This window comes from Schistocerca nitens, chromosome 4 (genome assembly GCF_023898315.1).
Source record: "Schistocerca nitens isolate TAMUIC-IGC-003100 chromosome 4, iqSchNite1.1, whole genome shotgun sequence".
NCBI lineage: Eukaryota > Metazoa > Arthropoda > Insecta > Orthoptera > Acrididae > Schistocerca > Schistocerca nitens.
In genome coordinates, this window is record NC_064617.1 from 984,586,545 (window position 1) to 984,599,411 (window position 12,867).

The following is a 12,867-nucleotide window of genomic DNA, read 5'->3' on the forward strand; positions in this document are numbered from 1 at the left end:
ATTATGCACGCATGTATAGACAGGCTATCGAGATTGATAAACACCGTAATAATTTTAACAGGAAAGACGAAGGTGTTAAACTGGGTAAAATTTGGATGTCAGCGTTGCACCGCAAGCCTGACGATCGATTACTTTCAATCGAGAATGTTGGCACTACCAGAGACAGTCTCATAGCCGACGTCACGTGATCGACAGTGGCGCTTCCTCGAGTTATCTTCGCAGTTCGTCGCTGTACCTCAGAGGATGTCTCCCGCAGTCGGAGACGAAACGTCAGGGGAGAGTTTTATACTTCGACCATGGCCTATCAGCCCGGAAGTTTTAAGTGAAGACAATACCGGCCGTGAAAGCTTACACGATCAATGTGCAATCTGTTTGGTAATGATGCCGTGGGGTAAGGGAAGGTGTCTAGGCTGAGCGACTGAAGAACGATACAGGATAGCTGATTTAGACAAAACTTGTAGTCACTGTGATGAATGGCAGCTAGCTCTAAATGCACAAAAATGTAAGTTGATTCGGATGAGTAGGAAAAACACACCTGTAAAATACAGATGCGGCATTAGTGGTGTACTTCTTGACACAGTCATGTCGTTTAAATATCTGGGCCTAACGTTTCAAACCGATATGAAATGTAACGGGAATGTGAGGTTTCTGATAGGGAAGGTGATCGGTCGACTCCGCTTCACTGAGAGAAGTCTGGGAAAGCGTGGTTCGTCTGCGAAGGAGGCCGCTTGTACGACGCTGGTGCGACCTATTCTTGAGTACTGCTGGAGTGTTTGGAATCCATACCAGTTTGGATTGAAGGAAGATATGGAAGCAATTCAGAGGCGGGCTGCGAAATTTGTTGTTCTTAAGTTCGTAAGTGTTACGGAGGTGCTTCGGGAATTAAAATGCTAATCGCTGGAGGAAAAGCGTACCTAAAGACTGGAAAGTTGCTTAAGTCAGACCAATACCCAAAAAGGGAAACAGGAGTAGTCCGCTGAATTACAGGCGCATATCACTATCGTCGATTTGCAGTAGGGTTTTGGAACATATACTATATTCGAACATTATGGATTACCACCAAGAAAACTATTTATTGACACATAGTCAGCACGGATTCACAAAATATCGTTCTTGTGAAACACAACTAGTACGAAGTAATGAGTGATATCGAAAGGTGATGTCAAATTGATTCCATATTTTATTTCCAGAAGGTTTTCGACAGCGATCCTCACAAGCGTCTTCTAACCAAACTGCGTGCCTACGGAGTATCGCCTCAGTTGTGGGACTGGATTCGTGATTTCCTGTCAGAAAGGTCACAGTTGGTAGTAATAGACGAAAAGTCATCGAGTAAAACAGAAGTAATATCCAGCGTTCGCCAAGGACGCCACCTGTGGCAGGACGTTACTGATACCCGGCAGTTCTCCCGTGTTTTTATGGAACAAACAGCGCGCTGGGAAAGCTTTAAACATCACGTCTTCGATTGTTTGCAGATGATGCTGTCATTTAGCGTCAGATGACTGAAACGGACTGCAAAATGATTTAGATATCTGTATGGTCCGAAAAGTAGCAATGGACCCTCAATAAATAAAAGTCTGAAGCTATTCTCATGAGCACTAAAAGATATCCGCTAAATTTTGATTACGCGATAAGTCACACAAATCTGAGGGCTGTAAATTCAACTAAATACTTAGGGATTACATGATTGTTACAGTACATACATCAAATAGCTGCTTATAATGAGTAATCTTTATTTACTATTACGACAAACTGTTTCGGCTTTATCGCTTCGTAATAGTGGAACTGTCAAACTGCTGTCACATCGTAATTAACACTTAATTTTAACGTCTTGACAACAACATTTACGATCTTATTAAAGCAGTGACCCTTACAAAAAAGTCCACTTACGACGCAATATGGACGTCACATCAATCTAGACGTACTTGAAAATGGTGATAAAGCCGAAACAGTCTGTCGTAATTGTAAATAAAGATTACTCATTATAAGCAGCTATTTGATGTATGTACTGTAACAATTACGTCGTTATCAGACATATATTACGCTGTTGGCCCTAAAGAAGAAAAATTAGGGATTACAATTACAAATAACCTAAATTGGAACGATCACATAGATAATTTTGTGGGAAGAGCAAACCAAAGACTGCGATTCATTGGCAGAATACTTAGAAGGTGGAACAGGCCTACTAAAGAGACTGCTTACACTACGCTTGCCCGCCCCGTTCTGGAGTATTGCTGTGCGGTGTGGGATCCGCATCAGGTGGGACTGACGGATGACATCGAAAAAGTACATAGAAGGGCAGCTCGTTTTGTATTATCGCGAAATAGGGGAGATAGTGTCACAGACATGACACTTGAACTCGAATGGCAATCATTAAAACAAAGGCGTTTTTCGTTGCAACGGGATCTTCTCATGAAATTTCAATCACCAGTTTTCTTCTCCGATTGCTAAAACATTCCGTTGCCACCCACCTACAAAGGGAAAAATGATCATCACGATAAAATAAGAGAAATCAGAGCTCGCACAGAAAAATTTAAGTGCTCGTTTTTCCCTCGTGCCGTTCGAGAGTGGAACGGTAGAGAGACAGCTTCAAGGTGGTTCATTGAACCCTCTGCCAGGCACTTTATTGTGAATAGCGGAGTAATCACGTAGATGTAGATGTAGATCTTTTCGAGGAACACTATAGGAAAATTTAGAGAACCGACATTTGAATCTGACTGCAGAACGATTCTATTGCGACCAATGTACATTTCGTGTAAGGGCCACGAAGCTACGAGTAATTTGCGCTCGTACAGAGACCTATAGGCAGTCATTTTTCCCTCGGTCAATTTGCACGTGGAACAGAAACGGAAATAACTAGTAGGGTACCGTCCGCTCTCCACCGTGCGGTGGCTTGTGAAGTATGGATCTATATACAGACGTAGATTCTTTAAAGACATGTTGTTGTTGTTGTTGTGCTCTTCAGTCCAAAGACTGGTTTGATGCAGCTCTCCATGCTGTTCTCTTCTGTGCAAGCTTCTTCATCTCTAAGTACCTACTGCAACCTACATCCTTCTGAATTTGCTTAGTGTATTCATCTCTTGGTCTCCCTCTACGATTTTTACCCTCCACGCTGCTCTCCAGTACTAAATTGGTGATCCCTTGATGCCTCAGAACACGTCCTGTCAACTGATCTCTTCTTCTAGTCAAGTTGTACCACAAATTTCTCTTCTCCCCAATTCTATTCAGTACCTCCTCATTAGTTACGTCATCTACCCATCTAATCTTCAGCGTTCTTCTGTAACACCACATTTCTATAGCTTCTATTCTCTTCTTGTCTAAACTATTTATTGTCCATGCTTCACTTCCATACAAGGCTACACTTCATACAAATACTTTTAGAAGAGACTTCCTGACTCTTAAATCTGTGACAAAATACCACAAAAACTGAGAACTGTTTTAAAAAATCAAACGTTACAATAAATTTTCAAACAAACAATTCTTTGATGTTACATCTCTGGCATAAAAGTGGAACTGAATGTGACATACCCCTCAATACAGATGTGCACAAAACGATCTGCAGTAACTGTGATCGGTATTACATAGATCAGACCTACCAGTTGTTTAGAACATATTTTACAGAGAAGACGTATTTACAAAATAAAACTGTTTTTGGCACACACACACACATTGTCAAAAACGAGCACTCTACAACAAATGTAGAACAGAATGTGAAAGTGTAATTTACAATAACAAAAGGAAGACTGCTCTATATGCTAGAGGACATTGAAATCTTTAGTTGCAAAAAGTGCTCTCCAGAACCATTTTGAATGAAAAGTACAAGTCTCATCAGAGGGAGTAATTTGATCAGAGGGAGTAATTTAATATTTTTCAGTAGCTGCTCTAGCTACCTGACATGCTTACAAGAATGTTAAAATGCCATACAATGACATGCAGAAACAAGGACCCTTCTGTAGTCATTCACAATACATCAGCAACTGGGTCAACAACAAGATACAACATGCTGGAATGAAGCGACCTCTGGAGGCTGCATGAACTCATTGGTGGAGCAATGTTCCCTCTCTGTCCTTCTGTACTTTGAATTTTATTTGTTAAATTACTAACATAATTTACTGTTGTGCAATGAACTTTTTGACAATGTAACATCCCTTATTACACCTTGCATTTAATTTGATATGTTACTTCACAATTTACTAAGGATAAGCTTGCATTATGAATTAGCAACCTGCACTTTAGAATTATTATTATTTATCTTCTCATATACTCTCCCCAGACTTTATTATTTTCAGTCATTGAACTCTTTTACTATCTTAAGTTAATCTGCCAATATCCTTTTGTATATTGTTCAAGTTTGTTTTAATATGATAGATTCAGTTTTGTAATTGTGCATACAGCAGTATCTTCTAGTTGATGCACGTTTGTTTTTATCTTAAATAGCTGTATCACGAAACACACAATGGTTTTAATGACTCAGTACATGATTGTAGAACATGTGAAATGTTACAGTCACCAATGATAGTGGTACATACCTTGTTACTTCCTGTTTTTTCTTTATTCTATATATTATGTAAGTAAATATAACTTTTTATAAGCAATATTTTTCTGTATATTTTAGATCTGAAGAAGATTACTAGCAGAATCTAAATCGGTCATATCAGTTTATAAACTCATCATCTAGACAAATATAGGCTAGACTGAAAACTAACATCATTTTTCCACATTATTGACCATGTCAAGTCTTTTAAAGTGTCCTTTATGATTTCAATCATTCTCTTTTCACAAAAGTAGTGAAAACAATTAATACATCATTAGGACCAAAAACAACCTCTACAGAGACTGTAAAGGGTTTATATTAGTATGGAAAACGGTCAGATACAGATGCATAAGTATTCAACAACCAACCACAGAACATTAAATGTAGCGGAATTTAAGAGTGGATCAAAGAACTTTCTATTAGGCAACTCCTTCTACTACACCAAAAAGTTGTTGAATTTAGTGTTTTATTTCAATTTGTAATTTGAATTAGCACTTAAATACAGTAATGTAATGACATTTCACTATATTGTACTTTAATTAAGTTAAAGGTACGTTATTGACTCCATGGTGTCCATGGAATATGACTAATGTAATACCCTCTGCGGCAGTGCTGAACTCTTTAAGGTCGAGAGCAGTCATATGATGGACAAATGAAAGCATTCTCAACAACGATACCTGACAACTCGCATCTGTCGTTTACTCTCTACTGAATAAGAGTTGCCAGCTACCTGCCCCACAAAAATTTAAAATTAAAAACGAAGTCATCATTTTAATACTGTAATGTGGGCCATCTTTAATCATAAAAGACGTACAAGTAATTATTTTGTATAGGATTATTTGGCTGAATTTTTCAGTTGATAACTGATCTGAATGAAGACAACATTCACCTCTCAAAGTCCATGCTTTCTTACATCAAATACCCTGAGTAGCACCTAGTGAAACACACACACACACACACACACACACACACACATATATATATATATATATATATATATATATATATATATATATATATATATATATATAATGCACCCAGCAGATGAACTCTTCAAACTGTTTCAATGCAACTTCATTTGTGAAGTGAACATTGTGGGAAACATTCAAGATGGGTAAAGATCCACAGAGTCTGAAAGGCAGATTCATGGCTTGTAACATCAAATAAAGCCACAATGCACCATGGACATGGAAATTCAAAAGTCAAGTAAACAAATACAAATCTTTTCAATACAAAAAATATTTGTTTCTTGTAATAATTGTACTATTACCAATTGCTTACATAATTGCAGTACATCATTTGTAAATCTGACATACTGATTTTGATGCTGGAGTGAAGCTCAATATTTTGTTCCTTTTTCTTAAAAAATATAGTTGTTTATGGCGGTGTTAATAAATTGTATGGAATATCTTAATGATTTCAATTATTTTATTTTTATTATTCATGTCACCTCATTATATTATACAGTTGTACACTTAAAGTGCACAGTATCTCTATTATTATGAAACTTGCCCCATTCAAGGTACATGATTTCAGTTGCGCATTGTCAGTCCGAAGGCTTCAGGGGCACCAAGACTGCGATTTCCAATATCTCTCTGTACATAAAGCAGATGGTGTATGTGGGTATATGTTCAAGATTTCCTTCCAAACCCCTGGATTGTTTTCAACCAAATTTTGCACAAAAGCTGTAAGTGAGCCTCATGAGCATCAGCACTGCTGAGCTTATAACCTACTAGCTCCAATAGCAGCGCAAAAATGTGTTTTTCCAGCCCTTGGCGTATAAGCTGCCCTACATGATGAGCTTATTTGTCTAGGAACAGTGTCAGCTGCCTGGTCAACGTGCTTTGCAAGGCATCCTAGATGTCAGGGGCAAGAAATGGTTGTCCAGTACTCAACATGAAGGCTGCTCTGCACAACAGACATGCTGTGTTGGAGTAGTATCGATCTGCCTTATCGACCTGCTTTGCATGGCATCCTAGCTGTCAGGGGCAAGAAACAGTTTTTCAGTCCCAGACACACAGGCTGCCCTGCATGATAGATGTGTAGTGCTGGTGGAGTATCAGTCTAGATGGAGGGATAGACAGGAAGTGAGGAAGGAAGGTGGAGATGGACAGAGAGAAGGTTGAAGGAGCGTAAGGACACAGACAGGGTGAGGAGAAGGACACAAGAGTGGGGTAGGAGGAGGAGATAGAGAGTATGGAGGAGAAGGTAGGTACTAAAGAGAAAGGAGAAGGGATGGAGAGAGAGAGGGAGGAGATAGGTGGGAAGAGGGGGAGAAGGAGATGTACACAGAGAGGGGTAGATGCAGATGATCAGAGAGAGGAGAAGGATAAGATAGAGCGATGCATGAAGATGGGATGGACAGAGAGTGGGATAGAGGAGATGTTCAAAGAAAGGGCGAGGAAGAGATGCTCAGAGAGTAGGGAGATGGAGATAAAGAGGAGGAGATGAAGAGACAGTAGAGAGGAGATAGGGAGGAGATAGAGGTGGAAGGATGAGGGGGGCAGAGTGACAGAGGAAGAGATAGAAACAGAGGGGGGGGGGGGAGCAGGTGTGGGCAATATTGTGTCCAATGCATTTGTAGGCGAATCTGTGGGGAAAAGGCTAGTTTCATCTACTTACATACCTAGTCTAAAAGCTGAAAATGCTGTCATAATCTACTCATTAAGAGGTATAATCTTATGTTAAAAGCTCAACAAAGTAAGATAAGACTTAAAGGTACAACAGAGTAGGATAAGAACTACAGTTAGAAAGTGTGTATATGTCTTTAGCTCTCTAATCTCAAACTATCCCAACTACAGCCATCCACTAATTGAGAATGAGAGTACTTGGAGACTTCCAGTAAATTTCAAACATAGTTTCAAATCTTTTGTAAACTTTTTGCGGCTTACATGATTAATGTGAAATATGTAACAGATTAGCACATTTGTAAAGTAATTACATGTTTCCAGCTGTTTTATAATACGTGGTAGTTCGATTCTTTATAGAATCTGGGGTTTACTGGTTAAATAATAAACATTAAATGTTATGTTATAGGGACTTCAATGTGAAAACTGTTTTAAAACGATATTTTTTGCGGGTTAGTCGAATGTGAAGACGAATCTCGGAACCTACAATAAAAAAGAAGGAAGCAAGATTCTGGTTTAACGTCGCGTCGACACGAAGATCATTAGAGGCAAATCATAAGCTTGGATTGTTTCTAGGATAGGAAAGGAAATCGGCTGTGCCCTTTCAAAGAAAGTGTCCGGTTTTTGCCCGGAGCGATTTAGGGAAATCACAAGGAACTTAAATTGGATTATGAACTACGGTAGAGATTTTGATACTAACAGACTGATTCACGAGAAAGGTTTGTGCATACATGGTGGTCCATTGATCGTGACCGGGCCAAATATCTCACGAAATAAGCATCAAACGAAAAAACTACAAAGAACGAAACTTGTCTAGCTTGAAGGGGGAAACCAGATGGCGCTATGGTTGGCCCGCTAGATGGCGCTGCCATAGGTCAAACCGATATCAACTGCGTTTTTCTTAAATAGAACCCCCATTTCTTGTTACATATTCGCGTAGTACGTAAAGAAATATGAATGTTTTAGTTGGACCACTTTTTTCGCTTTGTGATAGATGGAGCGGTAACAGTCACAAACGCATAAGTACGTAGCATCACGTAACATTCCGCCAGTGCGGACGGTATTTGCTTCGTGATACATTACCCGTGTTAGAGTGGACCGTTTACCACTTGCGGAAATGATGGATATCGTGTTGATGTGTGGCTATTGTGCTCAAAATGCCCAACGGGCGTGTGCTATGTAAGCTGCTCGGTATCCTGGAAGACATCATTCAAGTGTCCGGACCGTTCGCCGGATAGTTACGTTATTTAAGGAAACAGGAAGTGTTCAGCCACATGTGAAACGTCAACCACGACCTGCGCAGACAAATTGCGCGGGAATCGGGAATTTCGAAAACGTCGACTGCACTTGTACCATATTTCTACGCACCAGGAATTGCATGGCGACGACTTTGACGCCGTGTACAGTTCTGCCTCTGGGCACAAGAGAAATCACGGGACGATGGCAGATTTTTTGACACGTTCTATTTAGCGACGAAGCGTCATTGAACAACAGCGGTAACGTAAACCGGCATAATATGCACTATTGGGCAACGGAAAATCCACGATGGCTGCGACAAGTGGAACATCAGCGACCTTGGTGTGTTAATGTATGGTGCGGCATTATGGGAGGAAGGATAATTGGCCCCCATTTTATCGATGGCAATCTAAATGGTGCAATGTATGCTGATTTCCTACGTAATGTTCTACCGATGTTACTACAAGATGTTTCACTGCATGACAGAATGGCGATGTACTTCCAACATGATGGATGTCCGGCACATAGCTCGCGTGCGGTTGAAGCGGTATTCAATAGCATATTTCATTACAGGTGGATTGGTCGTCGAAGCACCATACCATGGCCCGCACATTCACCGGATCTCACGTCGCTGGATTTCTTTCTGTGGGGAAAGTTGAAGGATATTTGCTGTCGTGATCCACCGACAACGCCTGACAACAGCGCATTGTCAATGCATGTGCGAACATTACGGAAGGCGAACTACTCGCTGTTGAGAGGAATGTCGTTACACGTATTGCCAAATGCATTGAGGTTGACGGACATCATTTTGAGGATTTATTGCATTAATGAGGTATTTACAGGTAATCACGCTGTAACAGCATGCGTTCTCAGAAATGATAAGTTCACAAAGGTACATGTATCACATTGGGACAACCGAAATAAAATGTTTAAACGTACCTACATTCTGTATTTTAATTTAAAAAACCTACCTGTTCGTCTAAAATTGTGAGCCATATGTTTGTGACTGTTACAGCGCCATCTATCACAAAGCGAAAAAAGTGGTGCAACTAAAACATTCATATTTCTTTACGTACTACACGAATATATAATAAAAAATGGTGTTTCCTATTTACAAACACGCAGATGGTATCCGTTTGACCTATGGCAGCGCCATCTAGCGGGCCAACCATAGCACCATCTGGTTTCCCCCTTCAAGCTAGAGAAGTTTCGTTCTTTGTAGTTTTTTCATTTGACGCTTATTGCTTGAGATATTTGGCCCGGTCACGATCAATGGACCACCCTGTATATTTTATTACCGCTATGGAAGACTAGCCGACTAGTCGTAGGTATTTAGTGCTACCTGAATAAAGCCAGACTAGGTCGCAAACTAATCATCCAGTGAGTGCCTCATACAGGTGTGTTTTAATAGGTAGTTCCGTAGTAAGAGCCACTGACATGTGTGTTGTCGGAAGCAGTGTCGCACGTGTGCGTGTGAATGCGTTAAGTGGTTGCGTTCTCTTTCTCGCAGGGAAGTGGTACGAGCTGCCACGGCTTCTTGCGCCCAAGGAGCGGGCATCGCCTGTCGGCGTATCCCACCTGTTAATTAGGGGCGCGCCGCTCGCTTTTCGCGGCTGTTGTGTAAGGCGGGCAGCACAAAGGAAAGGGGGGCCGACTTCACAGGCAGCGGACCGCGGGGGGGCGTGGCGCGGCCACTCTGCTCTGCAGCCGGGATGACGCAGGGGCCGCCATTCAAGCCGTAAACGCGGCTACGCCGGTGTCGTTTTAATGCCGGTCATTACGTGACTACACCGGTAGACGCGAGAGGGAGTACCGTCACCGCGTAGCTCTCCTTTTCCTCTGCTCCTACGGCTTGTAGGAGCGCGACCTCGTAATCATCGCAGGTAACTGTGTACTGCCAGCCACTTTGAGACTGTAACAACTCTGCCAGTGAGGCAGTCGCCGGTTCCCCAGAGCCTCCACCAGTACTGCCTCCGTAAGACTTCGCAAAGCGACAGAAAACGTAACATACATTACTAGCCATTAAACCTGCTACACCACGAAAATGACGTGCTACAGACGCGAAATATAACAGACAGGAAGAAGAGGTTGTGATACGTAAATGATTAGCTTTTCAGAGCATTCACACAAGGTTGGTGCCGGTGGCTACACGTACAACGTGCTGACATGAGGAAAGTTTACAACCGATTTCTCATACACAAACAGCAGTTGACCGGCGTTGCTTGGTGAAACGTTGTTGTGATGCCTCGTGTAAGGAAGAGAATTGCGTACCATCTACGTTTCCGACTTTGATAAAGGTCGGATTGTAGCCTATCGCGATTGCGGTTTATCGTATCGCTACATTGCTGCTCGCGTTGGTCGAAATCCAATGACTGTTAGCAGAATATTGAATCGGTGGGTTCAGGGGGGTAATACGGAACGCCATGCTGGATCCCAACGGCCTCGTATCACTAGCAGTCGAGATGACAGGCATCTTATCCGCATGGCTGTAACGGATCGTGCAGCCACGTCTCGATCCCTGAGTCAACAGATGGGGACGTTTGCAAGACAACAACCATCTGCACGAACAGTTCGACGACGTTTGCAGCAACATGGACTATCAGCTCGTGGACCGTGGCTGCGGTTACCCTTGACGCTGCATCACAGGCAGGAGTGCCTGCGATGGTGTACTCAACGACGAACCTGGGTGCACGAATGGCAAAACGTCATTTTTTCGGATGAATCCAGCTTCTCTTTACAGCATCATGATGGTCGCATCCGTGTTTGGCGATATCGCGGTGAACGCACATTGGAAGCGTGTATTCGTCATCGTCATACTGGCGTATCTCCCGATGTGATGGTATGGGCTGCCATTGGTTACACGTCTCGGTCACCTCTTGACGGCACTTTGAACAGTGGACGTTACATTTGAGATGTGTTACGACCCGTGGCTCTACCCTTCATTAGATCCCTGTGATACCCTACATTTCAGCAGGATAATGCACGACCGCGTGTTGCAGGTCCTGTACGGGCCTTTCTGGATACAGAAAACGTTCGACTGCTGCCCTGGCCAGCACATGCTCCAGATCTCTCACCAAGTGAAAACGTCTGGTCAATGGTGGCCGAGCAACTGGCTCGTCACAATACGGCAGTCACTACTCTTGATGAACTGTGGTATCGTGTTGAAGCTGCATGGGCAGCTGTACCTGTACACGCCATCCAAGCTCTGTCTGACTCAATGCCAAGGCGTATCAAGGCCGTTATTACGGACAGAGGTGGTTGTTCTGAGTACTGATTTCTCAGGATCCTTGCACCCAAATTGCGTGAAAATGTACTCACATGTGAGTTCTAGTATAATATATTTGTCCAATGAATAGCCGTTTATCACCTGCATTTCTTCTTGGTGTAGCTATTTTAATGGCCAGTAGCGTGTTTTTTTCCTGCCCACTAAAATGTGTTGGTCCTGTTCAGTACTGGAGTCGCCTCAGCCAATTTCCAGCTGCAGGTCGAAGAAGGGCTTTTTCTTTTACCTCAAAAAGATTAGTGGGCTTCTCCTAATCGTTCTAAGTGGGTTGTGGTCGTAGCCTACATGGCGAGCTTACACGTGTGATTTCCGCATGACGACCGGCGTTTCCAACATCGGTTCTGGAAAAATTTCCTAAAACCTAGCAAAAGGCAGCACCTTACAAAAGCGCTGCAAGCAGGAGCAGGAAATTGGCAATGAGAATGCCTACACTCCGCTCCTGATTCTGATTGGGTGGAGCGCCCAAGGTTAAATTATTTCGTTGAATGTTTTGAGAGCTCGACTGGCAGACCTCGCGCGATTTAGAAGCCGCGTGCCCCCTGAGGTGGAGGTGGGGTCTTCGTAGCGTTTATTTGTGAAGTCGCGAGTAGGTGAGGCTTCGTGATCAGCCGACTTAACCTACTGCAGAACGAAACATTGGGGGACAAACGTGCTCGCAGGCGCAAGCATTGCAAATCCGTGAGGGTGCACTTGTTCACTATCAAAGAGATACCTCAGAGCAGACCGTAGAGCCATTAGCTAGCTGCAGTGACGGATTTTTTCTAGGATTAATTCATACTAATAAAATTCGTTGACTCTGAACTGTATTTCTGTTATCTTGTTGAGGCGATTATCGGCAGAAGTAATTAGGAGCCAGTTTCAGGCGGTGTGTGAATTGTTCAAATAATTTACGGGTTTGCTGGCTGGTGAAGTCGTCGACCACCGCCGATGTTTCGGCAGGAGCACACCCTGCCATTCTCAAGGCACAACTGCAAGGAGTAAACAATGTGCAAGGGAATTTAATACCTCGGTTCACAGAGGAGAAACAAGGAAGATACCACACACAGAACAAGTAACCGCAAAGTCAACACACAATCAAAGATAACCAACATCGTTCTGACTGAATTTCGCTCCGACGCCTAGGAGTTTGCCAGTCGCTGATGTTATTAGTCGTATCGAACAGGTTGTTCATAAACTACCTTCCGAGGCTG